Source organism: Syzygium oleosum, unplaced genomic scaffold, assembly GCF_021117445.2.
Source record: "Syzygium oleosum isolate NSW1041296 unplaced genomic scaffold, Sole_v2.1 Sole_v2.20, whole genome shotgun sequence".
Lineage (NCBI taxonomy): Eukaryota > Viridiplantae > Streptophyta > Magnoliopsida > Myrtales > Myrtaceae > Syzygium > Syzygium oleosum.
Genome location: NW_026607504.1, coordinates 845944 through 869113, shown reverse-complemented (window position 1 = coordinate 869113; position 23170 = coordinate 845944). Strand labels below are relative to the sequence as shown.

Here is a 23170-nt window from a genome sequence, read left to right as displayed (position 1 = left end):
GTGCTTCCTAGGCCTCTCCCCCCGGTTCCCAGACTTACCCACATAAACATACTCGAGAAGGTACTGAAGGATAGCCGGCATACAAGTTTGACACAAGAAAATAGATATGTCATGATTATTAACTGATTAAATTTGATTTCGAACATGCTGGACTGCTTCCAACCATCGAGATTGCATCAATATCTGCATCTTTCGTGCGTCAAGCCCTCTTACATTATCCAGTGTTCCCTCATGGTAAACACCTTAAGGATAAAAATCTGGCTTATGGGTACTCCTCAGCACTTCAACAACTCATCGAGACTCCCAGTCCTTCAATTTCTTGCTTCCTTTGGGTTTCGATATTGGAGCATTCATTCCAGCCATCTTCGCATTGTACTTCGCCCTGAGAGGGTCATGGTACGTCCAACTGCATCACAAGAAAACATCAAATTAAGTTCCTATCAGCATTATGAATCAGTAATAAATTGTTCTCTTTGATTTCCAGTCTCAGGTAGTGTACTTGAAACAAGACAGAATGCCATAGTCATATTAGAAAGATGGCATCAATAGAACCCAAAAAACTTCCCCATGCAGCTAATGATTTTTTTAAATGTCCAGACCAAATAAAGGAACTTTGTATTTCCATGAAGAACTCAGGAACGAGAAATGAGTTCTCATGTACAATTCCACTTGAAGAACATTAGATCGTAGCATTTAATATAACCATAATGTTGGTTCAATTGGTGAACAAGGAGGGTGCCTTTTTCAATGAAGCAGCAGTGGCCATGAGGGTGAATTTCACAAATATTACAAGGACATTTCGCATGGTCTTGTGTCCAACGTCTTGGGTAAACCTGTTAAAATGAGTCATAAACCCATTGTTTAACCAATATTTGATTGGGTGAGTTGTTATATGGGTCGGTTATATTCAGTAAACGGGTCATAAATAAGAAAGTCGAGGGTTTAGAGCATGAGAAACAGCTGTAGTTTTGCGAAAATCATATAAGTAATAAATCTTAAGAAGGCATCAATATGCAAGAGCTTACAATTAGGCCCCTGTACAAAGATACAGAGGTTGAAGAAGTTCCTGATGTCATGGAGCTTTCAGTTATCAGCCCTCGTATAGGCCTAGAGTTTTTTTTCTTGCTTTTGTAAATTTGTGTTGATAAAATAGGAAGTGTGAGTTAACTCATTCAGTCATTTATTCCAACTTTCCGCCTGCATAGTTGGGGTTGTGGATCATCAGATGATCCCCGGTAACATAGCCAGGGGCTGAGAATAATGAAGTCGTTCCCTGAAAAATATTAACATGAATACATATCATCTAACTCATTTCTGCATTGATAATGTAAATTCACCTTTCCGCGCTCTCCAATATGTATTGTCTCATTAAAAAGAATCCTTCGAACGTTGGAAAATTAGTATCTCATGTAATTAGCCTCCATTTTTCTTTAGGCGACCCATGAACTTAAATTTGTCTGAGATGATCCCATGTACTCCTTAAGCGATGATGGTGGTTTGTTTTTTTTCCATTGGCAATTATAGTAACACTTATAGTAACACTTATTTGATGCACTGTTGCTCGGGATGCGGAAGCTCTGGTCCCTTGTGATCTTGCCTGGAAAAAATCAAAGCTCTCGATAGTGGGGGGAAGGATGATCGATTGTAACAATGCCATATCCGAGGTATGATTGTAATTTTTGCAGTATAATCTGCTTATATCAATTACTATGATGGTATACTTTTATTATCTTTTCTTAATTATGAAGTCTTCCTTTCTTTCCCTTACCAAAAAAAAAAAAAGTCTTCCTTTCTTTCAACTAACATACTGAAGTATGTCAAAAAGTTTCCATTGAACTTTTCTGATACAGGCTTCAAACAGTACTGGAACTGCTTCTCTTTTTCTTTGCTGTGCAGCATATTCTTCCCCCCTTATTTATTTTGACAAGCTCAATTTCCTTTTGACTTTATCCAGGGGTCTGGTTTGCCTGGCAGAAATTAAAGGTTTGGTGGCCATTGGATGAGATATGAGTACTCTAGGACCTTCACTTTGGGATATTACATATTCGTTTGGGTTTAGCATGTTTATTTCTTTCTCAATTCTCTTACTCTTGCACCTGCTACTGCTGTTGCCTCATCCGATGGTGATCAGCACTAAGGGTAGTTGTTACCAATTACTTCATATTGCTCATTTTACAGGTTTTATTATGGTGTCGTTCAATCTTATGACCCGTTTAGGAAGGGGCACAAGGTGAGATGAATTTCATATAATGTAACTTCTTCCACTGTCAACTACCATATGTTTTTATCAGTTCAGTTAGCTTCCCGTGTCCATCTGAACGATGCAGATCGATACGTCCTATGGTTATCCCGAATTCCTGTCTGATGGGATTTCTTTGAAAACTTGTCTGTCTTGTCCCTTGCGCTGCTAGTCGCTATCTCCTAACGTTGCTCCTACCCATTGCGATCTGGCAATCGCATGTTCTTTGATATTGAAGTATGTATCATCTAATTGTGGACTGTAGATCTTGTACGATGACGGGGACACAGAACCGTTAAACCTTGAGAAGGAACGATGGGAGTTAATCAAGGATGATTTGCCAGCTGAAGTAAGTGGTCAGTTTAATTCGTTTTCTCTCTGTCTCCCTGCAAGTTTGAAACTTAAAACTAACTGCCATGCAATGTCCTTTTTGTGTATTTTATAGCACCGGCAGGAGGCTGATCATCCCAAACCCGACCCTTCACCCGTCATGTAAGTTTTGCCTTTCATTCAATATCTTTGCCTGCATTCACTTCTTGTTTTGCACGGTGATATCATCTATTTTGTTTGGTTCTGATTTCCATCAGGCTGGGATACAAAAAGGGCAGCGGCAAGAAGTCTGAGTCACCAAGGAAATTATCGATCAAACAGAACGTTTAAAGGTCTGATCTGGATACTGTTTATTTTCTGTTGTTCGCTTCACTTGACTGGAGGCTTATTTCCAATGCTTTCATTCTAGGGCTGAGGCATCCTCCCGATTCCCAGAAGTTGAAGTTTCACAGTTTGGGAACCAAAATGTGGGCATCGACGAGTCCAATGATGATGAGAGCACTGAAGGTAATGTATATGAGATCAGGTTCCGGTCGAAGGATGTCCAGCTCCAACTACAAAGCACATCCGATGATTCAACTCCCAGAAGCCAGCCAGGCCCGCCTACACCTTGGGGACAGTGGCGGAGTCGATTTTAGCGTCACTAACTTGAAAGTCGAGGGTGCAGAGCATGGAAAACAGCTATAGTTTTGCTAAATTAATATAAATAATAAACGTTAACAGGGCATAGATATGCAAGAGCTTACAATTAGGCCCCTGTACAAAGGTACAGAGGTTGTAGAAGTTCCTGAAGTCCAGGAGCTTTTAGTTTTCAGCCCTTGTATAGGCCTAGATTTTTTTTTACATGCTTTTGTATATGGGTGTTGATTATAGTCCTTAGCAACAAGATAGAAAAGCAAGTTGTGATGAGCTATGGCTCATAATTCATTTTGTATAAAATGAATCTATATTCTTTTATTGGTCATAAAATAGGAAATGCGAGTCAACTCATTCAGTCATTACTCTCATCTTTTCCCCTCCATAGTCGTGGTTGTAAATCATCAGATGATCCCTGGTAATATAGCCAGGGGCTTTGAGAGCAATGAAGTCTTTCCCCGAAAAAGAATTATATGAGAATGTACTATCTAATTCATGTCTGCATTGATAGTGTAAATTCAGCTTTCCACGCTTTCTAATATGTTTTGTTTTATCAAAAAGAAACCTTCGAACCTTGGATATTTGTAGCTCCTGCATATAGTCATTTCTCCACATGGCAAGATATAAAAATGGAAAATAAGCAAGGATGCTGCAAAGTTAAGTTTATCATGGTCATTACTGATTAACATTTTTATGATAAATTTTTTTATTAATAATCTGTTAATATATGTGATCAGTAATTTTTAATTAGGGAACTTTTTTCGATGAAATTATGTAGAATCAATAATAAATAAGGTCATCAAAATGATAGTAACTTTTCATATAAAAGAAAAAATAGTTTTACCATTTGAGTATAAGTAGTGAAGCTTATTTATACCCCAAAATGAAAAATTCGGCTGCCTCTAGTCTCTCTTCCTGGCTCTTGCATGAACTTGGGGAGTAACCGGCAAGAGGAATATGACGGCCAAAACGAGAAAAAACAGAATAACGAGGAACACGGTCATCGGTCGACTACTTCGTTCCCCTCTGAATTCCCGGGTTCTTATTCTTTGGTGATAGTAGTGTATTGTTTTCCTTTCCTGTATTTTATTAGTAGCTCTCTTCGATGACAGGATATTCAAAGCGTGAGCAGACATTAAGAATTGCCACTCGATTCAGGCATTTTTGGAGTTTGATCCTGGTCTCGCCTTGATCATTTTGTCATAGTGTCGAACAGGTTTGGAAACATTTTGGCTTTGCTTAATCATACTATCCAATGATACGGTATGAATTGACGTTTTCGGTAGTGCATTAGAAGTCGGTCATCTATCCCTCTTATTTAAATGGTTATGTCTATGAAGTTGACTTACTATATAAATAAAGGGGAAAATTTCAAATCATTACCCAAAGTTGGGTCATTTTCTCACAAAAGGGTTCAAAGTGGACATAATATCAAATAAGAGCCTGAAGTGCCCAATCAGTCTCAAATAGAGGCCCGAAATGCCTAATTAGTCTCAAGTAAGGGCCTGGGTTCGCCGGTCGGTCAAATGCTCACCGGTCGGTAAGCACGTCACTGTTCCGGCTAGCCCCGGCCATGGCCGACGGAGGAAAAAGAGGAAAAAAAAAAGAAGAAGAAAAGGAAAAGGAAAAGAAAAAGAAAAAAACAGAAAAAGGAAAAAATAAACCAAAAAAAATTTAAAAAGCAAAAGACGAAATTGCCCTTGTTTCGATCGCCGGAACAATGATGTGCTTGTCGGCCGGTAAGCATTTGATAGGCTGGCGAACCCAAGCCCTTACTTGAGACTAATTGGGCACTTCATGTTCCTATTTGAGACTGATTGGGCACTTTAGGCTCTTATTTGACATTATGTTCACTTTGGATCCTTTTTTGAGAAAATGAATCCACTTTGGGTACTGATTTGAAATTTTCCCTAAATAAAGGGCGAGGCTAGCGCACAAAAATAATTGTGTACTTTGTACCGTTATATATTATTGAATCCTCTCTTTAGCTCAGAAAACATCATTACTCAATTCTTTTCCCACTCCTGTTTATTTTCTTCTCATATCCAGAATATTCATGTGCCAATTTGAATGTCATGTAGCTATTACGAGAAAAAAGTTTTTGTGCTTGGTCTCCAACAGCATTCTCTTCTCTCTAAGTGCCCTGTCTTCATCACCTGCTAGTTCTCATGAATTGTAGGTTTTCAAGCCCAACCCAAACCAAAAGGCCAAACTTTGTGTAAGGCCAACACCAGATGAGTAGGAAGAAAGCCACTCCACTCATTGTAGCCTTGTGCTTTGACTTCCTGGTAGCATAGATATATGAAAATGGGCAACCTTCTTTGAACAAATAGATCATATGTTATGTCTGACATTCACTTCTGTATTATGTAGTAATTGGGGTAATTCTCTGAAGAACTGGGTTTCTTTTTCGGGCCCCAAGACAAAGACTCCATTTTTTATCATGCCCGACTTCCTTGTGGGCTGTGTTACGATCTGAACTGTTGGCCCCATCTACTAAAAATACTTGAAATATTCAAGAGAGCCTCTGCTACTCTTGCATGAACTAGTGGAGTCTCGGAAAAGAGGAAGACGATGGCCAAGAAAGCAAGAAAAAAGAAGAAGAAAAGAGGAAGATGGTCTCACTCGACCGCTTTGTTCCTCTATCTATTCCCAGGTTCGTATTCATCTATGATGGTTGTGAATCCTGTTCCTTTTTTCGCTGTCTGTCGATTGGCATTGCAGCTTAGTTTCATCGGTGTCGGGTACTTGGTGTTTTCTTAGCCCCTTTTTTTTTTCAAGAAAAAGAGAGAGACATTCATCTTTTCGTGGTTCAAAGCGAAAAGATACCTCTGTTCTGCTCAAAAATTTGCTGATCTTTGCTATTTGCAGATAAAATCTGGTTTTTCCTACTCGTTATTGACGAAGCCCAGCTGCAATATTTTCTAATCGAGTATGCATCGACGTGTAAGTGTGCATGCTTAAGTTGATTTTGTCATTTTCCAATTGAGTTCGATGAAGCTTTTTTCTTTTTGTTTTCGCATCTGCATAACTCGTCAATGGAAGCTTCGTCGATTGCAGGCCATCAACATTTGTATTTTTTCCTCTGAGCAAATGAACTACAACCATATAGGATTATCATGATATGATTAATCATAATTGGATATATCTCCTTTACGGGTTGGTGTTTTGCTTCACCAAGTTAAAAGTCAGTCCTTCTTCTGTGGGCTGTATTGCATATGATATTTTTCTATGAATTATGAAATCCCTTCTCACAATAGTATGGATTCTGGTTTTTCTCAAATGGTTTGAGGAAAAAGCTGATATGAATCTGTAGCTTGGCTAATTTAAGAGTATCCACTGTCCTTACACCAACCTATTACATATCAATTTTTGGGTTGAAGTGGAGACCACCAAAAAAAAAAAAAAATGTTCTATCCAACCTTACCCAAAAAAAAAAAAGGTCTATCCAAACTTTCTAGTGAACTGAAATGTATTGAATTTTCAGATGTGAGTTTCAACAAACACCTGATATATCTGGTTTTCGCCGATATTAACAGTAAGCACAAAGCTTTAGATTGAAACTTTTGCGGCTAAGATACATTTACTTATAGTTCCAGTTGAACTTGCTTTTTTCCTCCTACAAGCATGGCATTTTTTTCAGAAATGGTGTTCAGCTATTCTTAAGATCTCTTTTTGGGGTCACAATTTAGTAGAAGCCATAAAAGTGGAATGTCTACTGAACTTTAATAGGGGTTAATGGTTGATGCACATTATTTGTAAATTGTTTGCTGCACCAGCTACCTCCAGCACCCTGACATAGTTTGTCCTATCTTTTGGAGTTTACCAATTAATGGCGAGACTTGAGGCTTGTGTAAAACGGCAGTTTGAATAATTGCCATGTCCGATCTTTTCACTCAGATCACATCATTCTTCAATTTTTTTCCGACCACTCTTTATTTTCTTGTTTTTTTTTTTGGTCAGAACTCTTTATTTTCTTGTTATATTTCAAGTATTCATGCTCATTTTGGATGACCTTTAGCTATTATGGGAACAAAGTTTTTCCTTGGTCTCCAGTAACATTCTTTTCTGTTTAAGAGCCTTGAATATATCCCTCCAACTTCTTCTGAATTTTGGATTCTGCAAGCCCATCCAAACGCAAAAGGCAAACTCTTGAAAGAGCCAACACCAGATAATTAGGAGGAAAGCTGCTCCTCTTATTTGAACCTCGTGCTTTGGCTTCTACGTAACACGAATTTCTATAAATGGTCAATGCAAAACAAAATATAATACTTATACTACAACCTGGCTAACTGTAATACTTCCTTCCTACCACTAGCACCACTGGTCTGCACTAGTAAGATGCTACCACTAGCCAAGTCCTATATTATGCGGCTTTCCCTTGTACCACTGCATCACCACTCCTATCACCGATATTCTCCAAAATGATGATTTTGACTTGACAAACCTGTGATGTTTAGTTTTGAGGTCATGGGGTTTAAACCTGTGACATTGTGTGGCCATATCAAATTTCCTGCAATTAGGCCAAGTGCCTAGCACATGGTTTTGAACAACTTATTAGTAGTTTGTTCACAAGATAGCCTATTTTCAATACTTTGAAGACACCCATTTTTGGATTTCCAACTATACATATTCATTTTTGTATGTTGTATTTATCGTATGGAATTTTAAATTAGAAGATGTAGAATCGTAAATTGAATTGAAGGTCCACATTAAAGGTCACAGGTTTTTGTGTTGGGTTTGCATGGAGAGGTCTATATAAATATTTGTATGTATGTATGCATATGAAAAAATAGAGAATTTAATCTGACTGTTTTCCAGGCCTATGTGAAAAGCATAAGTATTAATTTGAGCATTTTACAGTTATAGATATTTAATAATACCTTCTTGATATGCTTATGTGGTTTCTCAATTTTGTTTTGATAATAAAGAGGTTACATTTTCGAAATGAGTTGTATATCCAAACCAGTCATCCTTGTATGATATTACCATACACGCGAAGGGAAAAATATTCAGATATCATACTAAAATGAGAAGTTATTTTTCCTTTTCACACCTACCAGATAGGGTAAGTTAGAAATCAACCATTGATGGACCTTCCAAGAGTAGATGGTGGATAAAGTTTCTTTGACGCGGCTTTCAAATTTGCCATAAATGATGAGATTTTATGTTTTAATTGATGGCATATCCACAAACATTTCCTCCTAATACCCTTCTTGCCAACAAAAGGCTGGATTGCCAGAGTCTTACACCCTTGTGAGACTTTGTCACCTTTCAATAATTGCTGACATCCTTCATAAAAGAAAACAAAAATCTGGAAGAAATTTTATCATGAAAATGTTTATAAAACATGTATAGTAAATAAGATAATCCCATTAAACAAGTTTAGGCTATGAGGCAAGTTGAAAATTTTTTCAGCATGTATAAGGTGAGTCATCAAAATTTCACTGAAAATCAAGGCTTAAGCACTTTGGACAAGCATCGTCGTCCAAATTTGATTGAAAATCATCTTAGGTTGTGAGGCAAGTTGAAAACATTTTTGACTCAACCAATGAAGGTGCTCAAACTAATCTTTCATAAGGTTGAATAAAATCAGTATCGAAGTTTGATATCATCTAGGAATAGAAAAACTAGTCTTGTTACCAAAATTTGCGGATGAAATCCGCCGATGGAGGAAGTCTCGTCTTGAGAATTGACTACCTTTGTAAGTCACTATCATCTTGGCTTATGATCTTCAGAGTTTCTCTAATCACTCCCTATGTTATGCTTTCTCCCCAACTTTCAAATCCTATCCTAATTCTTGCTGTTCTTTTTTTTGCTTGATGCAACTGATAGAAATTTTGATATACATATTTTTTACACAAAAAAAGAAAATGCAATAGCTAATGTGGGGTATTGTCACTTCGTGTTAGTTGTTAAAATAATAGCTTTTCGTGGCATTGCTAGTTGAACTTCAAAAAAGCTAAATCAAATATGATTTACAAGGGGTCACACAACTTGCCACATTGACATCATTGCTTATTGCTTATTGACACGAGCATGTCACGTGCGGAGTTAACCAACAAACAATTTTAACCTAGATTTATCTTGAGAAATCACATTGGAGGTGGCGGCGCACTATGGTATTTCATCCCTTATAAATACCCCTATATCCTCACTGTATCACCTCACACATAGCACCTTCGATAATCTACAAGACTGCTCTAGCTTTAATTCTTCATCCTAGCTTTTGTATATGTTTAGTTTGAATTGCATAATTTTGCTGAAGGACTCTGTTGATCGAAAGTCATTCAGATATAGGAGGAGTACGACAATTTATCGTCCAAAAGAAAGCAAGAAAGAATTTGCAGATATTTGGTCGGAGAAAAATTTGAAGGTAAATAACTTTTTCATCAGACAAGATACATATCTCTTTTCATTCTTATTCGGTAAAATGTTTCTCCACTGATCACACTGTACTTTTTGATTCCTCTCTGTTTAAAATGCCCTTGCAGCAATTCTCCTTGTGTTACAAAGATAAGAAGAAAGTCTCTATGAGCAGGTATCTCCTCTTTATCGATTTTTCAATTTGGAAGAGGAAATAGCACGGAGAGCTTTTATTTATTAACAATGAGCCATGCATATAAATTGTTATTGATTCTATTGTACATCAAGATCACTTTCAGATCTAATTCTGTTCAGAAAGTTGACATGATGTGAGATACAATCTCACAACTGAGACCAGAGTCTTGATAATTTGTAAATCATTTACATGTGTTCTGAGTTCTAATGAAAGTCGGGAGCTTGAGGTCATGTGCATCTCTAAGCAAGAAAAGAATCTGATTGATTGAGATTATTACTGCCAATTATTCTGTAACTGAGGAAATTTAGGTGACATATAATAAGCACCTTAGAATCTTCATAATGGAGCTTAAAATCTAGAAATGAATCTGATGAAAGTACAAATCTGAAAATTATACAATTGAATAGTTCAATCGTTTTCTGCTATGCGACTCATTAAGGAAAAGTTAGTTTATATATGTTTTCTTGCAGGAAGGCAATAACAAGTTAATGTCTGCTTCTCAGGGGGGTAACAAAGTGGACTCTATGCAATGTGCTGCTTGAACTTGAAACCTGAACAAATAATGTTTGATTTCTGACGAGTTCTACTCGACAGTGTAACTTGACTTGATATGGATTTGGCTATCCAACTTATCTTTAATTGGATGAATGTGAGCCAAGTTTGAGATCGACCACATCTGAATTGAAATTTGGTTGCTTTGAATGGAAAGACTTTTCATGCTAAATGAGTCGGTTATATGAATCCTTCCATGGTTTTTGCATCTTAACTATTAAAATATAATGCATTAGTATGCATAAATAATGTATATTGAACAATAATCCAAAATATCATAGCCAATTATCTATCAAGTGAGTTGTAGTAATCATGAACAGCTCGATTTGTTTGCACCCCTCAGAAGTGGCAAAGTCAGCTTAAAGCATGGAGCAACTAATTCTGGAAGAAAGTACTCGATGGCATAGGCCTTCTCATGGGATTGCCAAAATAATTGGAGAAGCAGCCTGTGTGAGTTTCCTGAAATTTTCTCTTTCAGTGTCATAACATATATATATATATATATATATATATATATATATATAGCTATTACCTTGATTTGCTTGTCATCTAAAAAAGCGGCTGATGTAAGTTTGTTATGACTGAAACCCACGTACTTTCTCTTTATTGTTTATCTGCAATCTTCCTGGACATACCTGATAAAAGGGACGAAGGATTGACCTGTATTAGGGTGGAGAAAGCTGTATGACAAAATGCTGCAGTTATAGGGATCACTTAAAGGTTGCTGAATACTTTCTTGAAGCTTATTTAGAAGCTTATTTAGGCGGTCAATTTTCTAATGACACGGTTATATATAATACTTACCTAGCTCAATATGTGACAAATTTATTAAGAATCAGTTAAAAGGGCATATTGAAATAGCAATTGACTATGATGGTAATTGCCTCAGCACAAGCTGTTTTATGGTCATATCATATGCATTTTTAAATAAAAAAGGAAGTAATGTATTCATCTATCTTATTTGGGAATATATAGAAACCAATATAGAGCAGGTTAATAATTAGAAAACCAAAAAAACCAAAATATGGAGTGCAATTAAAGAGTTGTTAAATACGGAATTCAGCACAAAGAGCAATGGAATGGCAAGTAATTGGTCCTCCTAAGTCCCCAAGATTTGAAATACCATTTGAAGCTATCATATTTATTTTTTGTCAAGAAAGCAAAGAGCACACAGTCAGAGCCCAACCAAGAAACCAAAATTGACAGCTAATTCAGAACACAAGAAATAAGACCAAGTTCATGGCATAGGTGGAAACTTACTGTGTTTCCATTTCTTCCTTTGAATTGCCCAGTTTTGATTTCCCCATAAATTTTGGATGAGTTTCAGATTACTCTCTGTGCAAATCTGCAAGAGAATACTCGTGCTCGCTGTGCTTGTTTGAGCTTTTTTAGTGTGTGTGGCCACCCAAATTAAATAGAAAAAATGGCGTCATCTTCTTCTTCATTTGAGAGGACTTTGGCAATGCAGCTCAGATTGGTTGGCAATAGCCTCCTCAATGCCCCTTCTTCTGTTGACAAGCTTCTCGCTCTTCTCGATGTATGGTGGCCAATTTGCCCATTCATGCATTTACATATGATGATCTGGTGTGCTGTGTTTCTTTGCCTTACTTGCTGTATGCTGTGCTCATTGGGATAAAAATGATAGCTTCATGGTGTTTGATAGTTGTTTGGTGCTGTGCAGTATTTGCGCCGAATTACTCGTCAGCGTTCTTTGCCTTTGGAACTGATTGTCATTTCTGTCCTGAATTTTTTCCATGATTCTTCTTTATCACATGTACTGTTTCTTCATATGGTTTTGTAAATTGTCCTTTTCCTTCCAAGATTTTAGCTTTAAGTTCATTTAATCGCCTTTCCGGCTACATATGATATCTCTTGTCAGCTGATGTTATGTATTCAGGCCACATTGTGGTTATCCATATGATGCATATTTTGGGGTGAGAAATATGTTAACTCTGTACTTCTAGTTACTCATTTGTTAATTCCTGTGTATCAAATGCCCTGTTCTGGGTCTTGGCCCTTGCTAAACACTGGCAATTGGGACATAAGAACCATCAGGAAATAATTGTGGCAGATATGCTAATTTATTTGGTAGATAAACTTTTATTTGGAGGCCTAATTCAGACAAAATCTACCTTCTACTTGATGATTTTTGATCTGTTCAATGACTCACCTCCTCTCTACTGTTTTCTATGAGTTTGCCTTCTCTTCTCGTGATTTTGGAAGCATTTCTCTTATCATCTAATGTTCTTGCTCTATTCATAAAAACAACTGTTTGCTTTGACTTACATGTTCCACTGCATTTCAGGATGCAGGGGATCTGCTGGCTAACATGGAGCAAGGACCATCAGACGCTCTCCAAGATTCACTTCTTCCAGTCATGAAGGCACTAATTGCTGATTCTCTTTTGAAACATTCTGTTGAGGGTGTCAGACTTTCTGTAACATATTGCTTCACTGAGGTTATGAGGATAAGTGCACCTCAAGAACCGTTCAATGATGACCAGATGAAGGTGTAATATCTGATATCCTACTTTAAAATGGCTATATTGATGTGGCCAGCACTTTTCATTCTAGAAAATATTAGCCTGTTGGTATTGAATGGTTTTAATATCAATTCATTTCGTTGACATGCAGGTGATTTTTGAGTTAATTGTGGAGACATTTTCAAAGTTATCGCATGCATCCACGCAATATTATGTAAAGGCCCTCTCCATACTTGAGACTGTTGCACGGGTGAAAGCATGCGTTCTTATGCTTGACCTTAAATGCGATGCACTAGTTGTCCAGATGTTTCAAAATTTCTGGGCAATCATTAGGTAAAAGGCTTACTAGATACATTTATTTTCTAACTTATATTCTTCTTTTGGTATAATATTTGGACTTGTTTTGAAGGACTGGAAGCTCTTCTATTGATGAAAATAGAGGGGAACTTTTTGTCATTGATCGATAATTCTAGAGGACAATATTGCTCGTTTTGAGTCATTCAAGTTTGCGGTAGAAATTTGGCTTGTCTTTTTTTTTCTAGTAACCTTTCTTTTGACTCAAATATGTCTGGCCTGTTACTATGAATTTTGCTGATTACATTCACCAGAGCTAATCTACGGGGTAGTTTGCCTTTTATGGTTGGAAAAGTCTGGTTAACCAATTCACATGGTTTTCCTCAGTACTTAGGACCGTCTGTTTGGTAATATAGGCATATATTCTCCTGCTAAACTCGATTAAGGGGGGTCTGCACTAAGCAGTTGGCCTTAAGCTGATTATAATGACAACAAATTCCATTGTAAATGACTTTGTGGTTGCTGGGTTATCCCAAAATGAGAATATTGAAGCACAAGAAATAGTAGTAACAAGGAGGTGTTAGGAATAAAAGCTACATATTTGGATAGAGAAGGTGGATTCTAGGATCTATCTGCCAGTGTCTTCTTCATTTTGTTATTCTGTTTTCCTGTTTCTCTATCAAATATTGGCTCTTCTTTTTATGTGTGTTTTTCTTGATGCAAACATGGAAAAATTAAGCTCACCTTTCACTAGCGTGAAATTGGGTCAATCTCTATGATTTCTACATGACACTTTTTGTCATCTTTGGCAAGACGAGTGCATGCTTTAACTAGTAAGATGTTGTGAGCATGAAGAAAAGACGAGGAGAATGTTTGTGAAAAGAAACAGTCCCCGAGTAAGGATTTTGCAGTATATTGTGCATTAAGTAGTGATCCTATTCATCTTGGAGAAAAAGGTGACTTTCTAGTGTCAATGTCAACACTTATTTGATAGGAAACTCTGTCGATGCTCCCATTTGATAGCTTATTTGAATAAAATTGTAGTTCTTGACGTATTTCTATCTTTTCTCCTTTTTCTTGTTTTTTGATGATCTCTTCTCTGTCAAGGTTGGATCCCACAGATGACATATTGTGGGCTGTGGAGCAAATCATGACGGACATCCTCGGTGAAAGTGAGGATATCTCCCTGGGGCTTCTCAGTCCTCTTCTTGCTAGTGTTCTAAAAGTAAATAAGGTAATTCTCTTGTTCATTTTTGCCATTTCAGCGTGGTTTCTGTTTGCTGTAGTTTCTAATAGGGTGTATAATGTCATTTAGAATGTTGCACCTTCGTGTTGGAAGCTCGGAGAGAGGGTCATCACCAGCTGTGCAGCTAAGCTTGGACCTATTCTTCATGGAGCAGTACAATCAAATGGCACCACTGTGGATGATTACTCTCCTGTTGTGGCTTCTGTATGTCAAAATGAGCCAACTATGGAGAATAATCATGCTAGTGGTTCTTCACAACCAGTGGTGTGTTTCTTGATTTTTATAGGAACCTATCCTTTCTTTTTATGCTGAACACAGTGGTATTGCTTCTGATTTGCCATCCTTCCATGGAATAAGTTTCTAGATGAAATGGACTTCGATGCCAACCTTTATTGTCTTTTCCGATAAAGCTTTTTCCATTGCCTATGATAAGCTGCTAAAATCTCGAAAATTTTTACTCTGGCTACTTCATCCTATTGTCGTTCTCTTAGATGGTGGATATACAATACTTACAAAAGCTGATTTGCAGGGCTTGATTTCTTGGAGTCATCTTACTTCAAGCCTAGCTTTGCTCATCTTTCTGTCGTTCATTTATCACTTCCCTCCGTACTAAACTGACTGGGATAATAGTGATTAGTGAGGTGAACCCTGCCTTAGGTCTTTGGCATGGTTGATGACGATTATATTTGTTGTTACATTGATTGGACTATTGCGATTTTGAGGTGATGCTATGACATGTTAAGTGGCTGAATGAGCCAGAAAAGACTGAGGACAAAAAAAGAAGCAGAAGAAGGTTGAAGACTTTAGACAAAATAAAATAGAAGGTCAATAGAGAAGTATTCCATAGCGTACCTTTCTCCAGCACATGTCCACCATTTGTCTGATGCGCCCTCCAGGGTTTGGCTGCTAACAATCAAATCCCTCATTTAGTACAATTTTCTTTCTAGTTTTCCATTCTAGTATGCTTTCTGTTGAAGAATTATCCCACATTGATTGACAACGGGTCATAAATGCTCTTTATATTCATGTGGTCTCCCTCCACCTAATTGCTTAAGCTTTTGGATTGGACTTTCCAACATGGTATCAGAGCCAATGCTATCCCTTTCGCGAATGTGCGTGGTAAAAATTCCATGTGAATGTGCGATGTCAAAATTTCACGTGCTGCTCGTAATCCGGCTTGCACGTGAGTGGGGGTGTTGAAGAATTATCCTACATCGATTGACAACCGATCCTAAATGCTCTTTATATTCATGTGGTCTCTTTCCACTTAATAGGTTAAGCTTTTGGATTGGACTTTCCAACCTTTCTCTCTATCTGTGAGTCCTTCCCTTTGTTTTCTTTTCCCCTTGGCTGAGCTGAACCTATTAAATTGCTGAACAGAACCATTATTCTCACATTCAAAGTCTTTCCCTCAGGTGGCTCATGGGGTCGTTTGTTCCCCTGGAAAGCTGAACCTATTAAATTGCTGAACAGAACCATTATTCTCACATTCAAAGTCTTTCCCTCAGGTGGCTCATGGGGTCGTTTGTTCCCCTGGAGAAGTTGTTCTTGATCTGGATAGCGCTCCTGGATCTAACACGAGTGATGCTACTGCCCTTCTTTTCGCCAATGATATTGTTCCTGTTGCGAAAACAAGTACAGGCAAGGGTGATTCTGCAGATTCCAAGGGTCCAACCAAGCCGGAAATTGACTTAGAGGCACTTCCAAAGAAAAGGGAACAGAAACCAAACAAGTTGACGAACCCTGATGAAGGCTACTACCTCTCTTGGCTATATGTAGAGAGGCAAAAATCTGGTCGTGGAAGTTTCCTTGGACATGGACATGATCTTTCAACTGCCCCTAAAATTCCTTCAAGAGAGAGAAGAATGCAGCAAACGGTGAATGTTGAGCCAGATGCAGGTGAGAGCACTGTTGCTCGGGATGAGGAAGCTCCAGTCCCTGGTGATCTTTCAGGGAAAAAATCAAAGCTCTCTATAGTGGGGGGAAGGATGAGCAATTTGAACAATGCGGTATCAGAGGTATGATTGTAATTTTTGCAGTATAATCTGATTATGTTAATTGGTACAATGCTATACTTTTACTATCTTTTCTTTAATACGAAACCTTCCTTTCCTTCAATTAACATACTGAAGTATTTCAAAAAGTTTCCATTTAACATTTCTGATACGGTCGCCAATCAGTACTGTAACTGCTTTCCTTTTTCTTTTTTCTGTGCAGCATATTCTTTCCCCCTCGGTTTGATTTTGACAAACTGAAATTCCTTTTGACTTATTCAGGGTTCTGGGTTGCCTGGCAGACGATTAGTGGGTCAGAAAATAAAGGTTTGGTTGCCATTGGGCGAGAAGTGAGTTCTCTTGGACCTTCACTTTGGGATATTGCATCTTCATTTGGGTTTAGCTTGTTTATTTTGTTCTCATTACTCTTACTCTTGCACCTGCTACTGCTGTTGCTTCATGTGATGGTGAATAGCACTAAGGGCAGTTGTTATCAATTACTTCATATTGGTTATTTTACAGGTTTTATTCTGGTGTCGTTCAATCATATGACCCGTTTAGGAAGAGGCACAAGGTGAGATGAATTTCATATAATGAAACTTATTCCACAGTCAATTACCATATGTTCTTATCAGTTCAGTTAGCTTCCTGTATGCATCTGAATGATGCAGATCGATATGTCCTATGGTTATCCTGAATTCCTGTCTGACGGGACTTCTTTGGAATAAGATACTTGCTGAACTTGTCTGTCTTGTTTCTTGCACTGCTAGTTGCTATCTCCTAAATTTGCTTGTACCCATTGCGATATGGCAATTGCATGTTCTCTGATATTTAAGTATGTATCACCTGATTGTGGACTCTAGGTAATGTACGATGATGGGGACATAGAAACGCTAAACCTAGGGAAGGAACGGTGGGAGTTCATTAAGGATGGTTTGCCAGCTGAAGTAAGTGCTCAGTGTAATTCGTGTTCTCTGTGTTTCCTCACAAGTGTGAAGCTCAAAACTAACTGCCATGTATTGTCCTCTTTGGGTATTTTATAGTGCCCGCAGGAGGCTGATCATCCCAAACCCAACGCTTCACCTGTCATGTAAGTTTTGCCTTTCGTTTGATATCTTTGCCTGCATTAGCTTCTTGTTTTGCATGGTGATGTCAACTATTTTGTTTGGTTCTGATTTCCATCAGGCTGGGACATAAAAAGGGCAGCGGCAAGAAGTCGGAGTCACCAAGGAAATTACCGATCAAACAGAACATTGAAAGGTTTGATCTGGATACTGTGTATTTTCTGTTGTTCGCTTCACTTGACTGGAGGCTTATTTCCAATGCTTTCATTCTAGGGCTGAAGCATTCTCCAGATTCCCAAAAGTTGAAGTTCCACATTTTGGTTCCCAAAATGTGGGCAGAGACGAGTCCAGTGACGATGAGAGCACTGAAGATAATGTATATGAGATCAGGTTCCGGTCAAAGGATGTGGGCAGAGACGACTCCAGTGACGATGAGAGCACTGAAGATAATGTATATGAGATCAGGTTCCGGTCAAAGGATGTCCAGCGAGAATATCCTAGCTCAAGCACGTCGGATGATTCTACTCCTGAAGCCAGCCCACCTAGAAATATTAGGGCGAAATCAAAGGATGTCCGACTAGAAAGCACATCCGACGATTCAACTCCAGAAGGTAGCCCGCCTAGACCTTGGGGACTGTTGCGGAGTAGCTTTCGTCCTCCCTAATTTAAAAGTCGAGGATTTAGAGCATGGGAAACAGCTATAGTTTTGGTAAAATCATGTAAGTAATAAATCATAAGAAAGCGTCAATATGCGAGAGCTTACAATTAGGCCCCTGTACAGAGATACAGAGGTAGAAGAAGTTCCTGATGTCCAGGAGCTTTTAGTTATCAGCCCTCGTATAGGCCTAGAGTTTTTTTTTCTTGCTTTTGTAAATTTGTGATGATTATAGCCCTTAGGTACAAAACAGAAATGCAAGCTTGTAATGAGCTTTGGCTCATAATTCATTTTGTCTAAAATGGAATTACATTCTTTTATTATTCGTAAAATAGGAAGTGTGAGTCAACTCATTCAGTCATTACTTCCAACTTTCCCCCTGCATAGTTGTGGTTGTGGATCATCAGATGATCCCTGATAACATAGCCGGGGGCTTTGAGAATAATGAAGTCCTTCCCTGAAAAATATTAACATGAATATATATCATCTAACTTCTGCATTAATAATGTAAATTCACCTTTCTGCACTTTCCAATATGTATCGTTTCATTAAAAAGAATCCTTCCAACATTGGAGAAATAGTGGCTCTTGTAATTAGCCTCCAATTTTCTTCAGGTGACCCCTGAACTTATGTCTGTCCGAGATCATTCCCTGTACTCGTCAAGTGATGATGGTGGTTTTTTTCATCGGCGATTCTAGTAAGAGCTATTTGATGCACCCTTGCCAAGTAGATGGGATCGTATGAGATAAACTTTAAGATTAAAGAGCACTTGGAGAAATTGCCTTAACTTCACAGGTTCAGTTACTGGAATACTGGGTTTGAACAAAAACTATATTTAATCATACTTACGATCTAAATTGGCTCATCTATCAAAAATATTTATTTTAAGAGTCTCTCCCTCCACTCCACGGTCCCTGCTTTTGCATGCACTTGGGGAGTCTCAGAAAAGGGGAAGACGATGGCCAAGAAAGCAAGAAAAAAGAGCAAAGATGAAGATGGTCCCGGTCGAATGCTTTGTTCCTCTCTCTGTTCCCAGGTTCGTAATCTTCTAATGATGGTTGCCAATCCTTTTTATTTTTATTTTTCTATGATTGTCAATTGGCGTTGCTGCTTAGTTTCATCAGTGTCGATCGGGTACTTTGGTGTTTTCTTAGCTCCTTCTTCTTCTTCTTCTTTTTTTAAGAAAAAAGAACAAAATATTTATCTTTTTATGGTTCAAAACGAAAAGATACCTCTCTTCTGCTTAAAATTTGCTGATTTTTTTTTGTTATTTGCAGATCAAATCAGGTATCTGTTACTTATTATTGACAAAGCCAAGCTGCAAACTTTTCTTTCCAGTATGCTTCCACGTGCACGTGTGCAAACTTCAGTTGATTTTGTCTTTTTCATATTGAGTTTGATGAAGTTTTTTCTTTTTAGTTTTCGCGTCTGGTTAACTCGTCAATGGACGCTTCGTCGATTGCAGACTATCAACATTTGTTTTTTCTCTAGGCAAAAGAACTAACACCCATATAAGACTATCATGATATGAGTAATCACAATTGCCTAATGTCTCCTTTACGGATTGATGTTTTGCTTCTCAAAGTCGGTCCTTCCTCTGTGGGCTGTACTGCATATGACTTTTCCTGAGAATTAAGACATCCCTTCTCACAGTAGTATGGATTATAGTTTTTCTCAAATGATTTGAGGCAAAGTTGATATGAATCCGTCTAGTTTAGTAGTATTCACTATTCTTACACCGACCTGTTACGGATAAATTTTTGGGTTGAAGTGGAGACCAAAAAAGGTCATATCCACCCCCAGGGTTTACCTCCCGGCTGTCGGCCGTGCGGGGATTCCCTGGGTTACCAAAAAAAAAAAAAAAAAAGGTCCTATCCAAACTTTCTAGTGAACTAAAATCTATTGAATTTTCAGATGTGAATTTCAACAAACACCTGAAAATCAGGTGTTTGTTGATATTAACATGTAAACCAATGATTTCTAGTGTACTTAACCCAAAGAGCAACAGATTTGTTTAGCTTGAAACTTTTGCAGCTAAGACATCTTTACTTATAATCCCAGTTGAACTTTCTTTATCTCTCCTACAAGAATGGAATTTAATCAGAAACAGTGTTCATCTATTTTAACTGTCTTAAGATCTCTTTTTTTGTGTAACATTGGCAGAAGCCATAATTAGTGGAATTCTACTTTAATAGGGGTTAATCGACAATACGCAATATTTGCTAATTGTTTACTACACCATAGGTAGTCATATCTTTTGGAGTTCACCAATTAATGGTGAGACTTGAGGCTTGTGTAAAACTAAGATTTAGATATATTTTCGTGTCGGATCATTTCACTCAGATTACATCATTCTTCAATTTTTTTTTCCGATTATGCTTTATTTTCTTATTATATTTTAAATATTCATGCTCCTTTTTGGATGTGTTCTAGCTATTGTGAGAAAAAAGTTTTTCCTTAGTCTCCAGTAACATTCTTTTCTGTATAAGAGCCTTGCATATATCCCTCTGACTTCTTTTGAATTTTAGTTTTGGCAAGTTAATCCAAACCCAAAAGCCAAACTCTGGAAAGAGCCAACACCAGATAAATAGGAACAAAGTTGCTCCTCTTATTTGAGCCTCGTGCTTTGGCTTCTACATAGCACAAATTACTATACATGGTCAAACCTTTGTAAAACATTAGATTATCACGGACTTTATATATGATCTGCAGTTCTATATTATATAAAAAATAATTCATACAAAAAACATTTTCGGGAGTTAGAACATCTGGTCTGTCTAAATAGATCTCATACTATTTGGGTTATGATATATGTGGGTATAAGAGGAGACATATTGTTGTACATCATAAAAAAATACTTTATGCAGTACGATTATGTGAAATAAGAAAAAAATGGTGAATGAAAAAATATGTAATACTCATACTACCACCTGGCTAACTGTCATTCTTCCTTCTCGCCACTGGCACCTATGGTCTGCGCTAGTAACGCACCAAGATGCGTCCACTAGAATTGCCAAGTCCTCCATTATGTGGCTTTCCCTTTGTACCACTGCATCACCACTTCTACACACCGATATTCTCTAAAACAAAGATTTTTTACATGACAAACCCCTTCATGTTTAGTTTTGAGGTCATGGGGTTTTAAAGCTGTGACCTCGTGTGGCCATAGTAACTTCCCTGCAATAATTAGGCCAAAGTGCCTACGACATGGTTTTGGAACCACTATCTGTATTAGTAATTTGCTCCCAAGATGGCCCATTTTCAATACCAAGAAGACCCTTTTTTGGATTTCCAGATATATATATCTATATATATATCTCCATTTATGCATGTTGTACTTGGAGTATGGAATTTCAAGTTGGAAGATGCAGAATCGTAATTGAATTGAAGGCCCACATGAAAGGTCACAGGTTTTTGTGATGCGTTTGCATGGAGAGGTCATATTAGATATTTATATTATCATATGCATAAAATAGAGCATTTAATCTGACTGTGAAATGAGTAACATTGTTTTTGAGGCCAATGTGATATTTTATTTTATTTTTCAGGCCAATGTGATATGGATAAGTATAAAGTTGATCTTTTTCCAGTGGTAGATATTTAATGATAATTTCTCGATATGCTTATGTGGTTTTCTAAATTTTCTTTTAATAATAATGAGGTTTCATTTGGAAATGAGTTGTACATCCAAACAGGTATTTTCATATTATATACCATATCCTGCGAAAGGAAAGACATTCAGATCTCATACTAAAATGAGAAGGTATTTTTCCTTTTCACACCTACCAGATGGGGTAAGTTAGAAGTCAACCATTGATGAACGTTCCAAGTTTAGATGGTGGAAGATGTTTCTTTCATGAGGCTTACAGATTTGTTCATAAACGATAAGATATTATTTTTACTTGATAGTATATCCACGGTCATTTCCTCTTAATACCCTTCTTGCCAACAAAGGCCGGATTTTCAAAATCTTGCGCCCTTGTGAGACTTTGTTGCCTTTGAATACTTGCTGACATCCTTAACCAGTTATAAAGCTGTCATGAAAATGTTTTATACGAGATGTATAATAAAGAAGATAATCCCCTTCAATAATTTTAGGCTGTGAGGCAAGTCGAAAATTTTTCAGCATGTATACTAAGGCGAGTCATTCAAATTTCACTGAAATACAACATGTATTATTTGGCTTAAACAGTTTGGCCAAGGATCGTTGTAAAAAATTCATTGGAAATCATCTGAGGTTGTGAGGCAAGTTGAAAAGCTTTTTGATCCAATAAATGAAGAGGCTAATGCTGATCTTTCATAACATTAAAAAAATCATTATCAATGTTTGGAATAATATAGGAATAGAAAGACTAGTCTTCTTACTAAAATTTGCTGATGAAATCCTCTAAAAGGAGGAAGTCTCATTTTAACAGTTGGCTACATTTGGAATTCACAATAACTTGGATTATGATCTTCAGCGTTTCTCCAATCACTCCCTATACTGTGCTTTCTCCTCAACTTTCAAATCTATCCCCATTCCTGCTGTTCCTTTTTTTTTTATCCTTGATGCAACTGATATAAATGTATATACATATTTCTCGAAAAAAAAAAAAAAAGCAATAGCTAATGTGGGCTAGCATCACTTTGTATTAGTTGTTCAAATAATAGCTTTTCATGGTATTGCTAGTTGAACTTCAAAATAGCTAAACGAAATATGACTTTATAAACGAGTCACACGACATGCCACATTGCAGCAGTACTTATTGACATGAGCATGTCACATGCGGAGTTAACCAACGATAAACTTTAACCTAGATTTATCTTGAGAAATCACATTGGAGGTGGCGGCACACTATGGCATTTCATACCCTATAAATACCCGTATATCCTCACTGTATCACCTCACACAATCACCTTTGATAATCTGCTAGACTGATCTAGCTTTAATTCTTCATACTAGCTTTAGTATTCGTCTTGTTTGAATTGCATAATTTCGCTGAAGGACTCCGTCGATCGAAAACCCTTCAGATATAGGAGGAGTACTACAGTTTATCATTCAAAAGCAAGCAAGAAAGAGTTTGCAGATATTTGGTCAGACAAAAAATTGAAGGTAAATGTCCATGTTTTTAGACAA

At 37.4% G+C, this 23170-nt stretch overlaps 1 pseudogene; it reads left to right on the top strand.

The window, feature by feature from the left end:
- The first annotated feature begins 11742 nt into the window (after nt 1-11742).
- On the top strand, nt 11743-18164 carry LOC115689073 (sister chromatid cohesion protein PDS5 homolog C-like; annotated as a pseudogene).
- Nucleotides 18165-23170: the final 5006 nt, after the last annotated feature.